The sequence below is a fragment of the Ceratotherium simum genome, chromosome X (genome assembly GCF_057802395.1).
Source record: "Ceratotherium simum simum isolate JZ-2026a chromosome X, ASM5780239v1, whole genome shotgun sequence".
NCBI classification, from domain to species: domain Eukaryota; kingdom Metazoa; phylum Chordata; class Mammalia; order Perissodactyla; family Rhinocerotidae; genus Ceratotherium; species Ceratotherium simum.
In genome coordinates this window covers 59044159-59062113 of record NC_141940.1, presented here as the reverse complement: position 1 = coordinate 59062113, position 17955 = coordinate 59044159, and the positions used below count along the sequence as shown (strand labels likewise).

General features: G+C 35.7%; 1 long non-coding RNA gene across 1 annotated transcript in view; it reads right to left on the bottom strand.

Annotated features, from left to right (window-relative positions):
- Positions 1–2942: 2942 nt before the first annotated feature.
- Positions 2943–17955, bottom strand: part of LOC147911864 (uncharacterized) — a 55599-nt gene continuing 40586 nt past the window's right edge. Inside the window, exons 2-3 of the long non-coding RNA XR_015550369.1 lie at positions 8994–9045; positions 2943–3243 (exon numbers count right to left, since the gene is read on the bottom strand). This is a non-coding gene — a long non-coding RNA (uncharacterized LOC147911864). The remainder of the gene's footprint in view (positions 3244–8993; positions 9046–17955) is intronic.

The following is a 17955-nucleotide window of genomic DNA, read 5'->3' as shown; positions in this document are numbered from 1 at the left end:
GGAGTAATATCCACTCTTATAATGGTTTAAAACATTGAATCACTCAACTCGTGCATATATTTTCATTCAGTTTACAAATATTCATTGATCTCTATTATAATGCCATTTATTATTCTCTTCCATTGCTACCAATGAAATAATGTTGTATATTAAATTATGGATTAAGGATACTTTATATTATACTAGGAAATATATTTTCTTAGAATTGTGTGTTTCAAGACAAGATGCAAGGTCAGGTCTAGGCAATGTTTAAATTAGGGGAAGTCCTTGTACCATTTCTCCTCCCAGCAAGAACCCAGGGAGCTGCTTCTTATACGTGTGGGGTAATACCTTGACTTCTGAAACTTATTCTGCTTATAATTTTGAGCTAATATTTTCATCATTGATAAGAGAATCAAATTTTACAGAAATGATATTTACCGAGTCCAACGTCTTGTCTGATATTATTGACAAATAGTCATTATTCAGTTTGTGCTTAAACATCTTCAGTGACAGGAAACTAGTTATTCCATTCATTTTTTTCATAGAAGGGTTAATGTCAAAGTGAGAAGATATCTGCCTTCTTATATTTTTTTTCCTAGTTTTACTTGTTGGGAAAATATACTATAAGTTTTCTTTCTCATCAGTATGATAACTCACCAAATATTTGAAGAAAGTTTTATGTCTCTCCTGAGAAAATAACCTGTTTCTTTCATTGTTCCTGTGTAGCATGATTTCCAGACCCCTCACCATTCTAGTTATTCTTCTCTGGATCTTCTCTAGAATAGCAATGTCTACCTTAAAATGTTTAGTGTAAAACTTAATACAATTCTACAGATATCCTTTTGATGGGAAAACAAATTTCAACCTGAGTTCCTCAAAGGTGTCTTCTGGAATTAAGTCTGAAACAAAACTCATGACTTTAGTGGGTATATATTACCCTTGGAGCTAGTATATTTCAGTAATATGACATCACTTATATTATTAAAGAACCAAGAATGAACGGATGCTCTACTCTGTTTAACACTACTAAGTACTATAGGGGATAAATAATAAAGACAGCTACTTATTGTTTCCTATATACTAACACCTCTAAGGGGCTTTTCATATAGTGAGACATTAGTCTCCACAACAACACTTGAATATGTTATCATTCTCACTTTTTCAGATGAGGAAATTGAGATTCAGAAAAGTTAAATTATTTGCCCAAGCTTATGGACTTGAATTAAAATCTCACTTTAAAGTTTATGTTCTTTTTACTACTTCACATGATTATTTAGTAAGAAAATGCGATATATAATGACATACAATTAATTCTAGTTTTTGGTACAATCTAAAAATGCTATAGAAGGAGAAGATGAAGGAGAACCTGTGAAGTTAAGTAGGCTTTGTAGAGTGGCAAAACTTGAGTTGGATTTTGAATAATAAGTAGATTGAGAAAATAGAAGAAAGCATTTCATATAATGAGAATTAATATTTTTATAGAGCTAGGCATAATTGTTCTGGTATTTATTTCCTTTGTTTGACTTCATTATTTAGCTTTTTTTCCCCCTTAGTCTCTCCAGCCAGACAGTTCCCACCTGGTGCTGAAATGGTTCAGCCTGAACAAAATAGAAGTGAAATATGCTATACATAGATTTAAGTAGTCCTCAAATTTTAAGGTGACAAAAATGTAATGGAGTCTCATCTCACAAGAAATGGTTGCTTTGTAACTAATCAAAGACAAAGTGGTGGTGTCTACTAGTGGAATTTTGTTTGGGAGAAAGGAGAACTAGAATTTTAAAAACCTTGATAAGAATAAAATATTATTCTTAACTTCACAATGAATACTTTAATCCAAAAATAGTTATAATGGTAGAAAAAAGTTCATTCTTCTCAGATAAATGTGTACCTTCTATATCTGACCTCAACAATAATTAATCTCAGTGCAATTACCAATTAAAATTCCTCATTGGTTGGCTTTGGTAGTTTCGAGAATAAAAACATTGTGTAATTTTTCTTAGTATCTCGAACATAATAGTACCAATAAATGTTGCTTTGATGATAATTGTGCTCATTTTTTACTTTCATCTCGTGGAAGCATCATCAATAAACTAATTCATTTACTAGTAAAAACTGCCAGAGTGGCTACTAATTTTGAAACGATTATAAATGATCCAAACCTAAGATAAGATACCCCTGAGTATGAACAATTCTGTAGTTCTGTTTTTTATTACTACTAATGAGTCATTTTATACTCGTAGCTTTTAAAAGTTGAAAAACACACTTCAACATTATTTATAAATATTGATCTCCATTCAAATTTAGCATAAATTCAGATGTTGTTTTTGAATTGTAAGTGTACTATAATTTCAGAAATGTGTTTTATAAACTACTATTTATATTTTTTAGTTTCTGAAAGGACCAAAAAACAAAAGGAATAAAGAGACAAAAAAAAAATGTTTCCCCTTTTGACAAGGGAGAAACTTGTCAGCTTTCCAATTCTGAAGTTGACTTTGGTGATAAGAAATCTGTTGTTAATGAAACCTTTGAAGATAATTCAGCACAAAAAAAGTGATTTATGGTCTTCTAATATGATGCCAAGTTTTATTCTTTTTTGTGTGTTTCATAAAAAATCTGATTCCCTTAAAAAACCCCCACAGACAGTAGCTATGGAGGTCTGTATTTTTTAATCTAAAAATAAAAAAACAAAATAAACCAAGAAAAAGCTTTATTAAGTAGTTGGGGAAGACATTTCTCTTAACAATTTGGAGATGCCCAAGACGTAGAACTTAAACATAAATTTCCAATAAAAGGTTATCACATCCCAGATCCGAGAAACACCTAGCTAGAATTCTTATGAGGAAATTCTTTCATTTTTAATTCCCCTGCTCAGTAATAATAAGAATAATGTTGAGCTTGTGGTTTTGATACCAAACCAAGTGGGCTCACCTTCTGGTGAGTTAAATAAGACTCTACACCAGTGGAAGTTGTCTCACAAGTAAAGTGTATTTGCAGCAAATAGGAGGCCATGAGGAATCATTTCCAAAGTTATGGCGTCCCTGAACAAACGGAAGCAGGAAATTTTATTTGGTTGGGGAAGGAATATTCAACAGGCAGAGGTGGGTATTTGCTTGCACTGTCTCAGTTGGAGAACATGCTTCCACATAATGAGGCCTAAGCTCCTCCTGGAGAGACCTTTGCATTAAAAATAAGGCAAAGGTCATGGGTGTAGCTCTTGAGGTGAGGCTTGGTCAGTTTCAGGATGGCTGGTGGTTACATCTCCTTTACATAGAAAAGGAAAAGAAACAATTTGGAAAAACAGTTAATTGCTTCCAAACCCACCTCTGAGTTTCTCAAGTCCCCTAGTCTGTGACAGTTTGAACTCTGTATTTCTTTTGTACTGTAACTGAAAGTCAAATGGAACATATAAATATATATGTATACATATAATATCAATGTTATGTTCAAAAATAACCACTATAATTATTGTTGAATTGAACAATGGTCTTTTTGTCAAATTTGTAACTAATTCTCCTTACATAACTGAATTTTTTTTAAATGGAAATCTCTTCCACTCTTTGCTTACCTTAATCTTGCTCATCCTTCATCTTAGTTTGTCATTTTCTCTGATAGGCCTTCTACAACAACAAATCTAATTTTGCTGCCACCTAATATTCTCTAGTATCATCTTACTTTACTTTCTTGGGACTTACATAAACTTGTAAGTATAAATATTTTCATGTGATTGTTTTTTTAATGCCATCATACTAGACTGTCAGGCTTGGTTTGTTCACTCCTTTGTACTAGTGCTTAGTACAGTGATTGTCTCATAGTAGTCATTCAATAAGTATTTGCTGAATGAATGATTGATGGAGACACTACATTTGACTATGGTCTTTTTACCAACAGAACATCTGAATTCCGTCTTAGTTTAGAAAATGGTTTCTCCCTTTTAAATAATTACAAGGCACTGTTGGAAGTAAGACAGTGTTTGCGTAGTTAAGTTACACGATACTTTTAGCTTTGGCCTTGTTATTCAAAGCTTTAAAATACTGTAATTGACATGTCAGCTGTGCTCTCCTTTGAGATTTAGTTAAGAAATCTTCAAACCTTTAATTTGTAAACTGAAGAAGTCCGAAATCCTTCTCAAGATTGCTACAAATTCTTGATGGACTTACTTTCTCAGGATGGTCTCCAACTCAGAACTTATTTGTGTTTTAGTAGACTTACTGAGAATATGGAGAGAGATAAGAGAAAGGGATTTACATTATAGAGATATGAAAACATATCCCCTACTCTTTGTTCACTTCAACACCAGGAACTTTTTACTAGCCCACTTAAGCCTTCAAAGGCCCAAGTTTTAAACTATCTCGCCACTTTTCTCACTCCCATTCTGCTACTCACCAACTAATCCTGATTTATTTTACGTGCACAGCAATTGAGTTATTATCTTTATAGCCTTGGCTTCTGCCAATCCATGTCCTCAAAGTTTCACTATTCCTTAAATAAACATATAAAGGTATTTGTGAAACAAAGGCAATTCCTTCCCTGGGTGGAATTTTGGTGCCAATCGTTAAAATAATAGAATTTGCAACATTGTAAATTCTAGTTCCCAGTCCTAGACATCACACGAAATATCTAACCTACTCAGCCTATTCTGCATGTCTGAAAAAATGCCTGTTAGAATTTCAAGTCTTTTTTCCCCCTCACAGAAAAGATCTCATTTTACTGACCTTTAGATTCAAAGGATCAAAATTATTATGAATCCAGCTAATATGTATTTCTCTAAGTTTCTCAACAGAGACTGCTTTCCCTCTGCTCTCCTCTCCAACTGTTTCCAGGACGCTTTTTAAAATTGTTTCATAGGTTCAAATATTGACAGTATTAAAACTATCAATTTTACTATGATGACTCAGATATACAGAAAATTATCTTGTTTTTCAGATGCTAGTTATTCTATTTATGAGTTATTCATTCATAACATTTGGAATTTTCTCTTTTCTCAACAGGAAATAGAACTCATCTGACTGTGTATTGTCTTACTAACTTTAATAGAACAAACCACATTTTGATTTGGGAATTTTTGTTACGTTTTTTCTTCTTTCATTACTATTCTAAGTTAACCTATTATTTTTATGAATTTGATAAATGATCCCCCTTGTGCTGAAAATAATATAAGATGAAGAAAAATATAAATACTATGCTAGTCTTATTGGCTGAGAATCCTTTAACAGAAATGTGACAATAAATCTATGTTGCCATTATGTGATTATAGCAGAAAGAAAATTATATGAGTTCATTAAAATAATCTACACAAATATAGAAACTTAGGCATGGTGCAAATATATTTCAATATTGACCTATTGAACCTGCCCACTTAAACTCCAGCTGGCCAGTCCCACTTTCATAACCTTTTATTTTTAAAGATTAAATCAAAAGAGCAGAAGAATTATCCCTAATCTCTGGTATAAAGCAATCATTCTTTAGTAAACAACAACCATAACGACTTAAATTTGTTGTAAAGAGAGTAAAGATTTTATCACTGTACTGGAGTGGAAAATTTATGCTCATTAGCATTTTCTCAGGCACACTGAATGGTGTAGGTTTATATTAAGAAATCCTGATTATACACTCTAAAATATTTTTTGTTAAAATGAGACCTTAGTATCTTGGGTGACAGGTATGAGGGGTTTAAGAATTTACAATCCTATAATATTATGAAAACCTATTATAAAATACTTTGAGAGTAGGGAAAATATAGTCACTCCCAGATCAAAACTTTCCTAGTTTGTCACTCCCAGATCAAAACTTTCCTAGTTTGTCAGCAGTCCTTTTAATTTCTTTCATTTTATGTTTTGTTTGTATCAAATATACGCATATACAGATAATTTAATGAAATTTGTTACCAAGTACAACACCCCCTTCCTCCCCTTTCTTCCACTTCTCTTTCTTTAGAAGTTACACTTTTAACTCTTTTAGCCGATTGTTTTGTTACCTTCCTATACCTAAATAACATACATTTATAGCTAATTGTTAATTTTCTAGTTTTAAGTATTATCTAAATTGGCTTTACTCTATGGAAGACATGGATTTAGCTTTTTTCTTGCTCCATTCCCCAATACATATACCACTCTTCTGACATCTCCATCTTCCCATTATATTTATATCTTAATTTTTGTTAGATTAATATTCAATCTCTATATCATTATTATTATTATTATATAGAGGCTTCTCATAGCTGAATGTATAGTAAGCTAATTTCTGCATAATTTTAATTTCTCCTGGAGTTTGTAAATATTTTGTTTTTTGAATTTAATGTATTTATATATGTATATTTATTTTCACCCCAAACTTGCGTTCAGTGTCCTAAAACTGTTCTCAAGATATTCAGGCACTTCTGGCATTCTATCCGTTTCTTCTTTTAAGATAAATCTCTCCCAGTTTTCTGATGTGCTCCTATTTGGTTTGGTTGCAATATCATACTGGCCTCTCCCTTCGCAATCACTATGACAATCCCCTTTGCTTCCATCCTGTGGTGGATCTCCAGTTTCCTAAATTATATATCTTTCAATTTTTTTTCTTCATTTCTTTTGAGAATATGCTTCAGTTGCTCCCTTAGAAAAGACTGCATTTGAAGTGATCTCTTAAAGATCTTGCTTATCTGAAAATATCTTTAATCTACCCTCACACTTAATTGATAGTTTAGCTGTAAATAGAAATGTTGATGGGAAATAATATTCCTTTAGAAGAGTGAAAGTATTCCTCCGTTGTCTTCTAGAATTCCATTGTTGTTTTTGAGAAGTTCGAAAACTTCTAATCCTCGATTCTTTTATGTGAACTACGATTTTTTTTTGTTTTAATCTGGAAGTATGTGGGATATTCTTGTGTCTGAAATGGTGTGTCTTAGTCTTTGGACTATTTTCACCCATTGTGCTATACCTTTTCCATTTGAAGACCCAAGTGTTTCAGTTCTGGGAAATTTTCCTGAATAATTTTCTTAATTATTTCCTCCTTTCCATTGTTCCCTACAAGTTGTTTATTATTTTTCTCCATTTCTTTGTTTTGGTCTCTATGTTTTATGTTAGAAACCATCTTCATATGTCTAGAAATCCTTGATTCTGGCCATATATAACAGTGGGGGAATAAAAAGCTGATTAGAATCTCTGCGCACATGAGCATGGTTTCTTGATTGTGAACTTCACTGTATGGTGATCTTGCTAGGATGTTTTGTTGGGGAATCCATGATTTCAGTATCTGTGGCCTTTCTTCTTGGAGTGACAGGAAAGCTCATTTAATCTCCTGCCTGGCAGATGAAAGCATAGTTTCCAGTATTTGGGAAGAAGAAGAAGGCTGGGAATCTCAGTATTCAGGATGTACATGCTACTTATCACTACTTTTAATATGAGGATACTTTGCAGAAAATCAACCTCCAGTCTTTGTCATGGAGGAGAAAAGCAGTATTCTAACTGCTTAGAGTGGGGAAGGAGATGTGGGGATCAAACTGCTTCTTACTCAAGCCATGTTTTCCTTCAGCCCTACTCTCAGAGGTAACTGATGCTGCTAATTCCTGATTCTTTCGTGCTTCTGTGTTATGAAGCCAGAATGATTTTCACTTTCCCACTACTAGTTAAGGATTCAGGTCTTATGGGTCAGCAAATTATTTACAAGTCACCCATCTGCTTTCTTACTCCCCAAACTTTGTTTCTGTTTTATTCTCCCTTTGTAGGCTTATAATCTCAAAAATGTCTTTATGGCATTTTAGTGAGTTTTCAGCAGGGAGCAAAAATACGTGCATTTGATTAATCTGCCTTTTTTTTTTTTTTTTTTTACTGGAGGTGCCTGAATACTTTAGAACATTGTTTTCATCACACACCAACGAAGTATAGATGTGAGTCCCTCTTGGAGTTTATCAAAAGGAACCTGATCATTCAGTAGAATTAATGAAGAGTATAGAGACACAAGAAAGATTTTGTATCATGAATCCCACAATACAAAACTTTAATATCCCTGTTAGCTATGTCTATTCTCTCCAGAGTACTTTCTCCCCAGCAGTCTCCTTCCTGTCAATACTACTTGACTTTTGCTTATTCATTTCTCTTATTTACTAAAATTTTCCTGGAAATTTCTAATTCTTCTCCTTTTTATCAGGTAAAGTAGCTTTCTTTTTTTCTGATGCTAGTCCGTGGACACCTAAGGCTGCAATCATGGTGTTGGCCAAATATGAAATCATCTCATGGTTCAAATGGGAAAGATTTGCTTGCAAGCTCACTCACATGACTGTTTGAAGAACTCAGTACCTTGTAGCTTGTTGGACTGAAGGCCTCAGTTCCTTACCAGCTGTTGGCGAGAAGCTACCCTCAGTTCCCTGCCATGTGGGCCTCTCCACAGGGAAGCTTATAACATGGAAGCTTGCTCATCAGAGTGAGCAAGTGAGAAGAGACAGAAAAAAAGAAAGAGAGAAAGAGAGAGAGCAAGATGAAAGTAACAGTCTTTTGTTACCTAATCTTGGAAGTGATATCCCATCACTTCTGCTGTATTCTATTCATTACAAGCAAGTCATATGTTCCAGTGTACACTCAAGATGAGAGGATTACACAACAGAGTAAATAATAAGGCGTGAAAATCACTGAGAGACATTTTAGAAACTGTCTACCACAGTCTACCCTCTAGACAAAAATGATTCATGTCCCTCCCTCACACAAAATACATTCACCCCTTCCAGGGTCCCTAAAGTTCTGATTCCATTACAGAATGAGCTGAAAGTCAAAATTTCATCATCTAAATCAGATCTACGTGTGTATGAGGCTTCTAATTACTAGAATTCCTGAAAAGCAAGCAGATTAGAGATTTATTATTTGGGTTAAAAAGGAAAGACTGAGAACTAAGGAAATATGAATATAAATGTAAACATATAGTAAGGTTATATGTTTTTTTGCTGCTGTCATTTTTGAGGGTAGGTCGATGGTAAGATGGGTCAGAAAAGAGACCTAAGACTTAGAAGAAGCAATTTGAGGAAGCCCAAATAGACTTACAGTCAGTATCAGAGAAGATCACTGGCCAGCTCCAGGCAGATGTTTCAGAAACCTGAAAGAACATCAAATAAATCTGGTTGTAGACCACATTTGAAGATATGAACAGGTCAGTATCAGGGACGCTTAACATTAAGTAATGTATATTCAGCTGCAGGAATGGATTTTGGGGATAGGATTCCAGTCAAAAGAAGGACTACAGGGAACAAGTAAATAATCCAGTCTAACACAGAAAGGGTATTTGCCAGAAGATCAAGATCAAGGCTTAAAAATGGAAGTAAAATGACTGGGATCCAGTTGCTGGAACAAGAATTAGATGGTGGTTGGGTTTCAGGAAAAAGATAATAAGTACATCAAAGGACTACAAAGTCGTAGCAGGATCAGCAGCAATTCTAACTATGAGCTTTGGTTCCAGAGTTTTGTTTTGTTTTTACATTATCTTTGTCAGATTGTCAGCCTTATTATTCCCAGAGCCTGGGATAGTAGAGCAAATAGGAATAAATTGGAGAATTTGTGAGATAGAGAGCCAAAGAGCCTAGTGATTTGTCATGTCTCTCCTCTGTGTTTTCCACTGTTCTGCTTCTAATCCTAGAATCATTTATCATAAAATTCCTCAGATTTCCTTGTGATTTATTTTTCTCCTGATTAAGTCTTTACAACTTATCATAATCTCATCACTGACATTGCCCCATTTTTTACCATTCTCTTAGATTCCAAAAAAATCTGGTTATATTGAAGCTCCAGATGGAAAGGGTCTGGTTAGGGATGTTGGGGCCCAGGGCAGGCCACCCCAAAATATTCTGCAATAGCTTACTGATTATTTTGAATTGAAGTTACTTGAGAAGCAAAAAGGGGATTCTGATCCTCCTGTCTCTGTTCCCCGTGAAAGCAGGAAATAAATCTCCCATGTGAAAGGTGCCCTCCCTGCATTCTTATCACCAGAGGTAGGGAATTCAGGGCCAAGAAGCCTGGATAAACAAAACTTGCTAACTTACTACCTCAAGCCTAAACTCTGCTTAGATTCCTCACTAATTACGTACCTCAAATCTAAGTTTCTTTGTCTTGTCATTCCTCACAAATTTATTATTTCTTTGTATAAAAGCTATATATACTGCCTGCTTTGTTCACTCTCCAAGCATCATTTCTCTACGATCTCTAATACTAACGTATTAATCTGCATTTTTCTCTTGTTAATCTGGTCTTGCGTCAATTTTATTATTAGTCCAGCCATAAGAACACAAGAAGGATAGAAAGAGGATTTTCCCCCACCCCAATAGGGAAATTCTGGTGTTATCTCAAATTCTAGTGAAATTTGAACTTCAAGAGAAAATCTCCACTTGAATTCTCTGGATAATGATATGAAAATTGAAATATTTTTAGCATTTAAGTTAAGAAACCAAATATAATATAAAAGTAACATATGCAAATTAACATCTAGGATATTCTTTTAAATGTAATGGTCATAAAATTTAACAAACCAAGAATTAAGGGTGATTTGAGCCATCTTTAACACTCAGATCTTTAAATTACACAGGCATCTTCTAAAAATTTACTCTCTCTTTCAAAAGAGTATTGTTAAATAACTCCCAATTATACATTCTTTTGTTCAATAGAAAAACCATCAGTTGCTATAACAATAGCTATTAAACAGTTGTTTTTCCACCATTAAAGAAGAAAATTCATCATATTACAAGCATTTCCACTACTGTAATGCTTTAATTTCACTATAACAGGCTAGGAGGCTTGCTTATAATAAAATTGTTTTTGTTATAATTGTGGGGAACAATTTTCCTATTTATCTCCCTTTCTAATCATTAGCAGTTGATTTTTAGGCCTTTACTCATCATCCAATTTTGTGAGCCCATATAATTATTAATACCACTAATCTTCAAAGCAAGAAAGAAAAAGAGTTAATTCTATCAAATAGACAATATTCAATTAAAAATTTAATACAAAGAACATTTGCTTTTTAATTTTTTTATTGAGATATAATTGACATATAACATTATATTAGTTTTAAGTCTAAGACATAGTGATTCGATATTTGTATATATTGTGAAATGATCACCACATTTAAGTCTAATTAATATCCATCACCATACATAGTTACAAAAAAATATTTTTTCTTGTGATGAGGACTTTTAAGATCTACCCTCTTAGCAACTTTCAAATATGCAATACAGTATTATTAGCTATAGTCACCATGCTATACATTATGTTTCTGTGACTTGTATATTTTATAACTGAAAGTTTACACTTTTTGACTCCCTTTGCCCATTTCAACCACCATCCACCCCACCACCTCTGGCAACCACCAATTTTTTCTCTGTATCTATTAGCTTGGCTTTAAAAAAAAATATTTTTGTTGTTTTAGATTCCACATATAAGTGAGATCATATAGTATTTGTCTTTCTCTATCTGACTTATTTCACTTAGCATAATGCCCTCAAGGTCCATCCATATGGTTAAAAATGGGAAGATTTTATTCTTTTTTATGGGTGAATGGTATTCCATTGTATATATATATACCACATCTTCTTTATCCATTCATCCATCTATGGACACTTAGGTTGTTTGTTATTGTAAATCAAATTTTGGTTATTGTAAATAATGCTGCAGTGAACATGGGGGCACATATGTCTTTTCAAATTAGTGTTTTTGTTTTCTTCAGATAAATACCCAGAAGTAGAATCGTTGGATTACTTGATAGTTCTGTTTTTAATTTGTTGAGGAACCTCCATACTGTTTTCCATAATGGCTGCAACAATTTATATTCCCACTAACAGTGCACAAGGGTTCTCTTTTCTTTACATCCAGACCAGCACTTGTTATTTCTTGTTTTTTTCATATTGGCCAATCTAACAGGTGTGAGGTGATACCTCATTGTGATTTTTAAAAGAATTTTTTTTTATTTTTTAGTGAGGAAGATTGGCCCTGAGCTAACATCTGTTGTCAGTCTTCTTTTTGCTGAGGAAGATTGGCTCTGAGCTAACATCTGTGCCCATCTTCCTCTATTTTGTATGTGGGATGCCGCCACAGCATGTCTTGATGAGCAGTGCATTGGTCCGCACCTGGGATTCGAACCGGCAAAACCCGGGCCACTGAAATGGAGTGCTTGAACTTAACCACTACACTACCGGGCTGGCCCCTATATCATTGTGATTTTGATTTGTATTTCCCTGATGATTAGTGATGTTAAGCATCTTTTCATGTACCTATTGGCCATCTGTATGTCTTCTTTGGGAAAATGTCTATTCAGATCCTCTGCCCGTTTTTTAACTGGATTGTTTGTTTGCTATTGAGTTTTATGAGTTTTTTTACATATATTTTGGATATTAACCCCTTATCAGATATATGATTTGCAAATATTTTCTCCTTTTCAGTAAGTTGCCTTTTCATTTTGTTGATGATTTTCTTTGCTGTGCAGAAGCTTTTTAGTTAGATGTAGTCTCACTTGTTAATTTTTGTCTTTGTTGCCTTTGCTTTTGGAATCAGATCCAAGAAATCATCACCAAGACCAATGTCAAGGAACTTACTGCCTATGCTTTCTTCTAGGAGTTTTAAAGAACATTTGTATTTAATCATTTTGATTTGTACTAAAATAAGATATTAGAAATATTTTATAGTATTTGTTTCTGTTTTATATTTTAATGAATGTTTTTAATTAAGGAAGTTATTAATATTTAAAATATGCATTGTGTATTTCATAGAAATGTCTAAAGGTTGCTTACCTATAAAAAAAGACAGAAAAAAATCAGTTGGCCATAAATCTATCATTTTATTTCATTCACTAGGCAAAATGGTTGTCAGCGCAGTGCTTACTTCTTTCTGGAGCCTTGCTAACTTTGTTGCCAATATAAAGTATCCAGTACAATGCCCAAACATGTGAAAATGCAAATTTATTTATTATCCTATAACTGAAATTTTCTTTGCTTTCAGTTTTTTATTTTGGCCTTGCTACTTCTGGGTTGGCAACCTCTGCTGATGTAAGTTCTCATCTGACCGCATAGGCAATGCATGATGGATGTTTCAGGGGAGCTCAGGGATATTTTTCTTGCCAGCCTGGCACCTACTGTGGTTCTCACTTGCCTTGATAGTCTCCTTAGACTCAGACGCCTCCTCCATTTAGTGCCCATAATGAAATGTCGATTTAGAAGCCTTTGCTACTGGGTTCCCTCAACACACATTGTGATGACATCCTAATAGGCATACTTGCTCTCACTTCTTTCTAAACTTATATGTCCAACTTATGCACATAAGAACTTTTTGTATAGTCTGCACACAGCATGAGGACTAAGAAAGATTCTGGAATGGGAGAGTAAGGTCTATCTCAGACCCTGATCGTGTCACATTAGTATTTCTACTTTATAGCAGTTGCTTTGTTTTGGCATAGAGCACAACAGCAGATACTGCTACTTGACCACCCAGTGTCCATTGTTATCTTCTTCTTAACAGAACTGCTGGTTTTATTCAGAATGGTAAAGTATGCGGTGTTTTATAAAAGTATGCAGTTTTAAATAACTATCTATTTGTTTTTTAAAAACTATTTTCTTATTTTTTAAAAACTATGTATCAGGCTCTTATGTAGCTGGTGAATGTCATGTGATCTAGCTCTGATAAGCAGAATATAAATGAAAAGATGCTGGCAATTTCTTGGTAATTTTGCTGTGGTGGACACAAAGATGAAACACCCAGATTCCCCTTCAAAGAAAGATTTTTGCTCCAGCTTTCAGGAGACAACCTCTGGATGTCATCTCCATCAGGGTTTAACCTAGATCATGATTATTTCAAAAATGAAGGGAGCTGCTTTACCTAAACGCATTACTCTTATAAGACTGGCCCACAGCCAGTGACTAATCAAGGTGGCAGTATAAATGCCTGGCATTTTTCCTCATATGGATCAACTGATGGGTCATGTGCACTCCAGAGATCTCAGTGAGTTTTGCCAAGGCTTTATCAGGCTGGCATTGCGGTTCAACTTTTCTCTCTGCCCAATACTGAATTCTCCCTCTCCCTTACATAGGATTTTTATCTCTAATAAGGCTGTACATGCCAAATTCCATCTCAGCATCTATTTCCAGGGGACCCAACCTGTGACAGCAGATACCAGGAGTGGTCCAAATAAGCAGGTGATAAGATGGGATTTTGGAGATGGAGCACCTGCTGCACAGCTGACACTTGAAACAGAGGACCCCCTTGCGGGTGGCAGAGCATCAAGAACACCGGGCACTAACTCTCACCAGTGCTGAATTAGGATAATACGCTGGTGGAAGGGAATGTACTAGGTTGAGCAATTTATCAGACATTTGAAAAGTATGAGGAAATAGTAATCATATAAAACAACGTGTTCGGACGGCTATTGCTTATTTTCATTGATACTCCAGAAAAAGATAACAAAAAGCTGTGGTCAACAAACAGGCAATAGAAAACCAAATGTGAAACCAAAGAGCCTACCTGGTAGATTACAAAGAAGTTCTCAGTTCCTCTAGCAATACGGTAAAGAAAGATAACAACCAGGCCAAGGAATGAATAGAGTAGCTAAACTCCAGACAAAGGCAAACACACTACCCAGGCAGGTCTGTCATGCCAAGTAGTTCAAGGACCCGGATGGGAAAAATGGGACCCTGACACTTGATATGGGGGCATCTGGGAGAATGAACCTGAAGATATTTGAAAACCCAGAATCCTCTGAACCTTCTGAGTCTATACAAATGGCCCACCCCTCCCCTCCCCCATTAAGAGCAAGTATTCCTCTCTTCCTTACAGACAAAGCCACTTTTTCCATCTGACAACGTATGTTCCCCTCAGTATCTTCTCTCAGTTCCCTTCATAGTTATTAGGTTTACAACTAAGGCTAAGTTGTGGCATAACCCTATCAGAATTAGTTATATTGGACCTGAAGGGGAGGAAAGGGACTATATCCCAATGGAGCTGTAAGACCTAGTCAGCATATATCAGCAGAGTCTGGGGAATTATTCTTTGAGAGGATTTTTAAGGTGCTTGCTCAAGGTGGCCAGAATAATATATTGGATAAGCAGACATTCATTAATATGGGAACAATCTCCTCAGATACAAGATTTAACATCCTGGAAAGGATTCCGGGATGCTATGAATTTACCATTAGGATGGTTCCTAGTAGTGAGGCATAGAAAAATTAATGGTCCTCACTAAATGAATTTGACATGCCAGAACTTCCATTTCAGGTGTTGTAGGAAGGGATTGAAAGACTTAGAGATGGGGCATGCTGGAGTGGATATACTATTTAAAGCTGCAAAATGAACCAGACGATTACTTTCCATGGAAAGACCTAGATGATGCATCATTCATCTAGGCCATCAAGAATGTGACAACATGGGTGGACCTTGAGGGTATTATGCTAAGCGAAATAAGTCAGACAAAGACAAACACCACATGATTTCACTCATATGTGGAAGATAAACAAACACATAGATAAGGAGAACAGATTAGCAGTTACCAGAGGGAAAGGGGGTAGGGGAAGGGCTAAAGGAGTATAGGGGCACATATGTATGGTGACAGATAAAAATTAGACTATTGGTGGTAAACATGATGCAGTCTATACAGAAACTGAAATATAATAATGTACACCTGAAATTTACACAATGTTATAAGCCAATATAATCTCAATAAAATAATTTTAAAACAAAGAATGCACTGGTGACAGGGGCTCTAGATTCATTAAAAAGTTCAGCAGCGGCTTTCCTCTGGAGGGCAGGGCTCAGAGTAGAAGAGATTCTACCTGACTAGGTTCACTGATAGCAGTGAGGATGATAGGAACTCAAAACACTAGAGGGCAGGTAGCTAGAACCAGGTGGATGCAATTATTGTAATGAGTAGCATAGTCGGAGTGAAAACCAAGGAGGCCTTGACTATGGAAAACCATGGATATCATTAATAGAAAATGGCAATCCTAAGGGCAAAAAAGATAGGCAGGCAACTAGGGTACTACTTAGCTTCTACAACCAGAAAAAATCAAGTATGGATGACCAGGAAGCTGAGGGCAGCCATTCCAATAAAACAATTTCTATCCTTTGCTCTTTCTCTGGACTTGAAACCATTTTCAGATGCAGAACTCAGTGACTAAACAGGAGGGTTGGGACTCCAGGAGGTAGGGCCCTCCAACATCACGGCAATTATATACAACGATTCTCCCAGTCCTTCTCCAAAGTGAGCTACGACCACTTACTTATGTAATTATACACTGAGGAAAGAACACCCAAACATTTCAAGGACCATTGGTCATAGGGTCCAAAGTGACACTGAGACCCAGAGACTCAAAGAATGTTCACCAACCCCTGCTGTGAGAATAAGGGAATATGGGAGCTAGGTAGTAAGTAAATAAATAACTACTTTTGCCTTACCAAGGCTGAATTTAGTAATTGTGACAGAAATTGTATGGCCTATAAAGCCGAAAATGTTAACTATCTAGCCCTCTACAGATAAAGTTTGTGAACTGCTCATCTAAAGATGTGGGAGTGGTGGTCCCCATCATATCTCCATTTAATTTACCTGACTGATCCTTAGAGAAATCTGATAGATCCTAGACAATGACAGTAGAACTTTGGAAAAAAATCAACCAAGCAGTGGCTCCATTTCAATAGCTATGTTGGATATGCTAGTTTTGCTAGACTAGATTAACATGGCTCCAGGTACATGCTTATAAGCTATTGATTTGGTGAGTGCATTCTTTTCTCTTCTGATGACAACTGACAACAACATACATTTACAATTTTTCTGTTACATCCCTCTCCAAGGTACAAAAAAAACTATTGCGTCTTGTACTTGCTATCACAAATAAGGAAGCACAGTGCTTGGTATGTCTCTTCAGGTTCTGGAGGCAAAACATTCCACACCTAGGAATACTGTTCTGGCCCATATGTTACCTGATGTGGAAGGCTGCCAACTTCGAGTAGGAAAGAATAGGAAAGTGCTCTGCAGCAGGTCCAGGCTGTTGTACAAGCAGCCCTGCTGCTTGGGCATACTACCTGGCATGTCCTATAGTATTAGAGTTATCAGAGGTGGGAGAAGATGTCAACTGGAACTTATATCAAGCCCAATGGAATAATCACAGTGCAGGCCCCTAGGATTCTTCTGCAAGGTCATGCCATCTACAGAAGATAATTACGTGTCTTTTGAACAATAACTCCTAGTGTGCAACTGGGATATTACAGAGATGGAGACCCTAACAATGGGACACTACATGATCATGTATCTGGAACTGTCTGTCATGAGCTAGTTTCTGTCAGATTCATAAGGCCAGGTAGGCGCAGCTACAATTCATCATAAGGTGGAAATGCTAAATCCAGAATTGAGTACAAGAAAGATTAGAGGGAAGTATCAGGCTACACAAGCAGGGAGCACAGACTCTTACCCTATCAAACACTGTTGCGCCAGGGTCCTATAGTAATATGAGGGAATTTCTTATGATCAGATTATGAAAGAAGAAAAATACAGATATTAATTTATTAGTTTTTGAATCTGTGACTGGCTTGGTATGTGGATGCAAACTGAAAATGAGCAGCAGCTGCACTACAGCCTCACTCAGGAGTGTTCTTGAAAGACAATGACAAGGGGAAATCTCAAAGGGCAAAGCTTTGGTGATGGATCTGGTGATGCACTGTATGGAAGGAGAAGCAGCCTGACTTTATTTTACATATATGTATGTATGTGTATGTATATATATATACATACACATACATATACTCATGAACAGTGATGAATAGCCTGGCTGGATGCTCATGGGCTTGTAAGGAGAAAGATATTAAGAGTGGAGTCAACAAGGACTGGGGTAGAGACTTGTGAGTTGACACATGGGATTGGACACAAATTGTGAAGATCTTTGTATCATATGTTAATGCCCACGAGAGCTAATCACCATGGAAGTGGCATGGAGCCTCCGAGTAGACAGAATGACTTAGTCAGTTGACATTAATTAGCCTTTGCCATT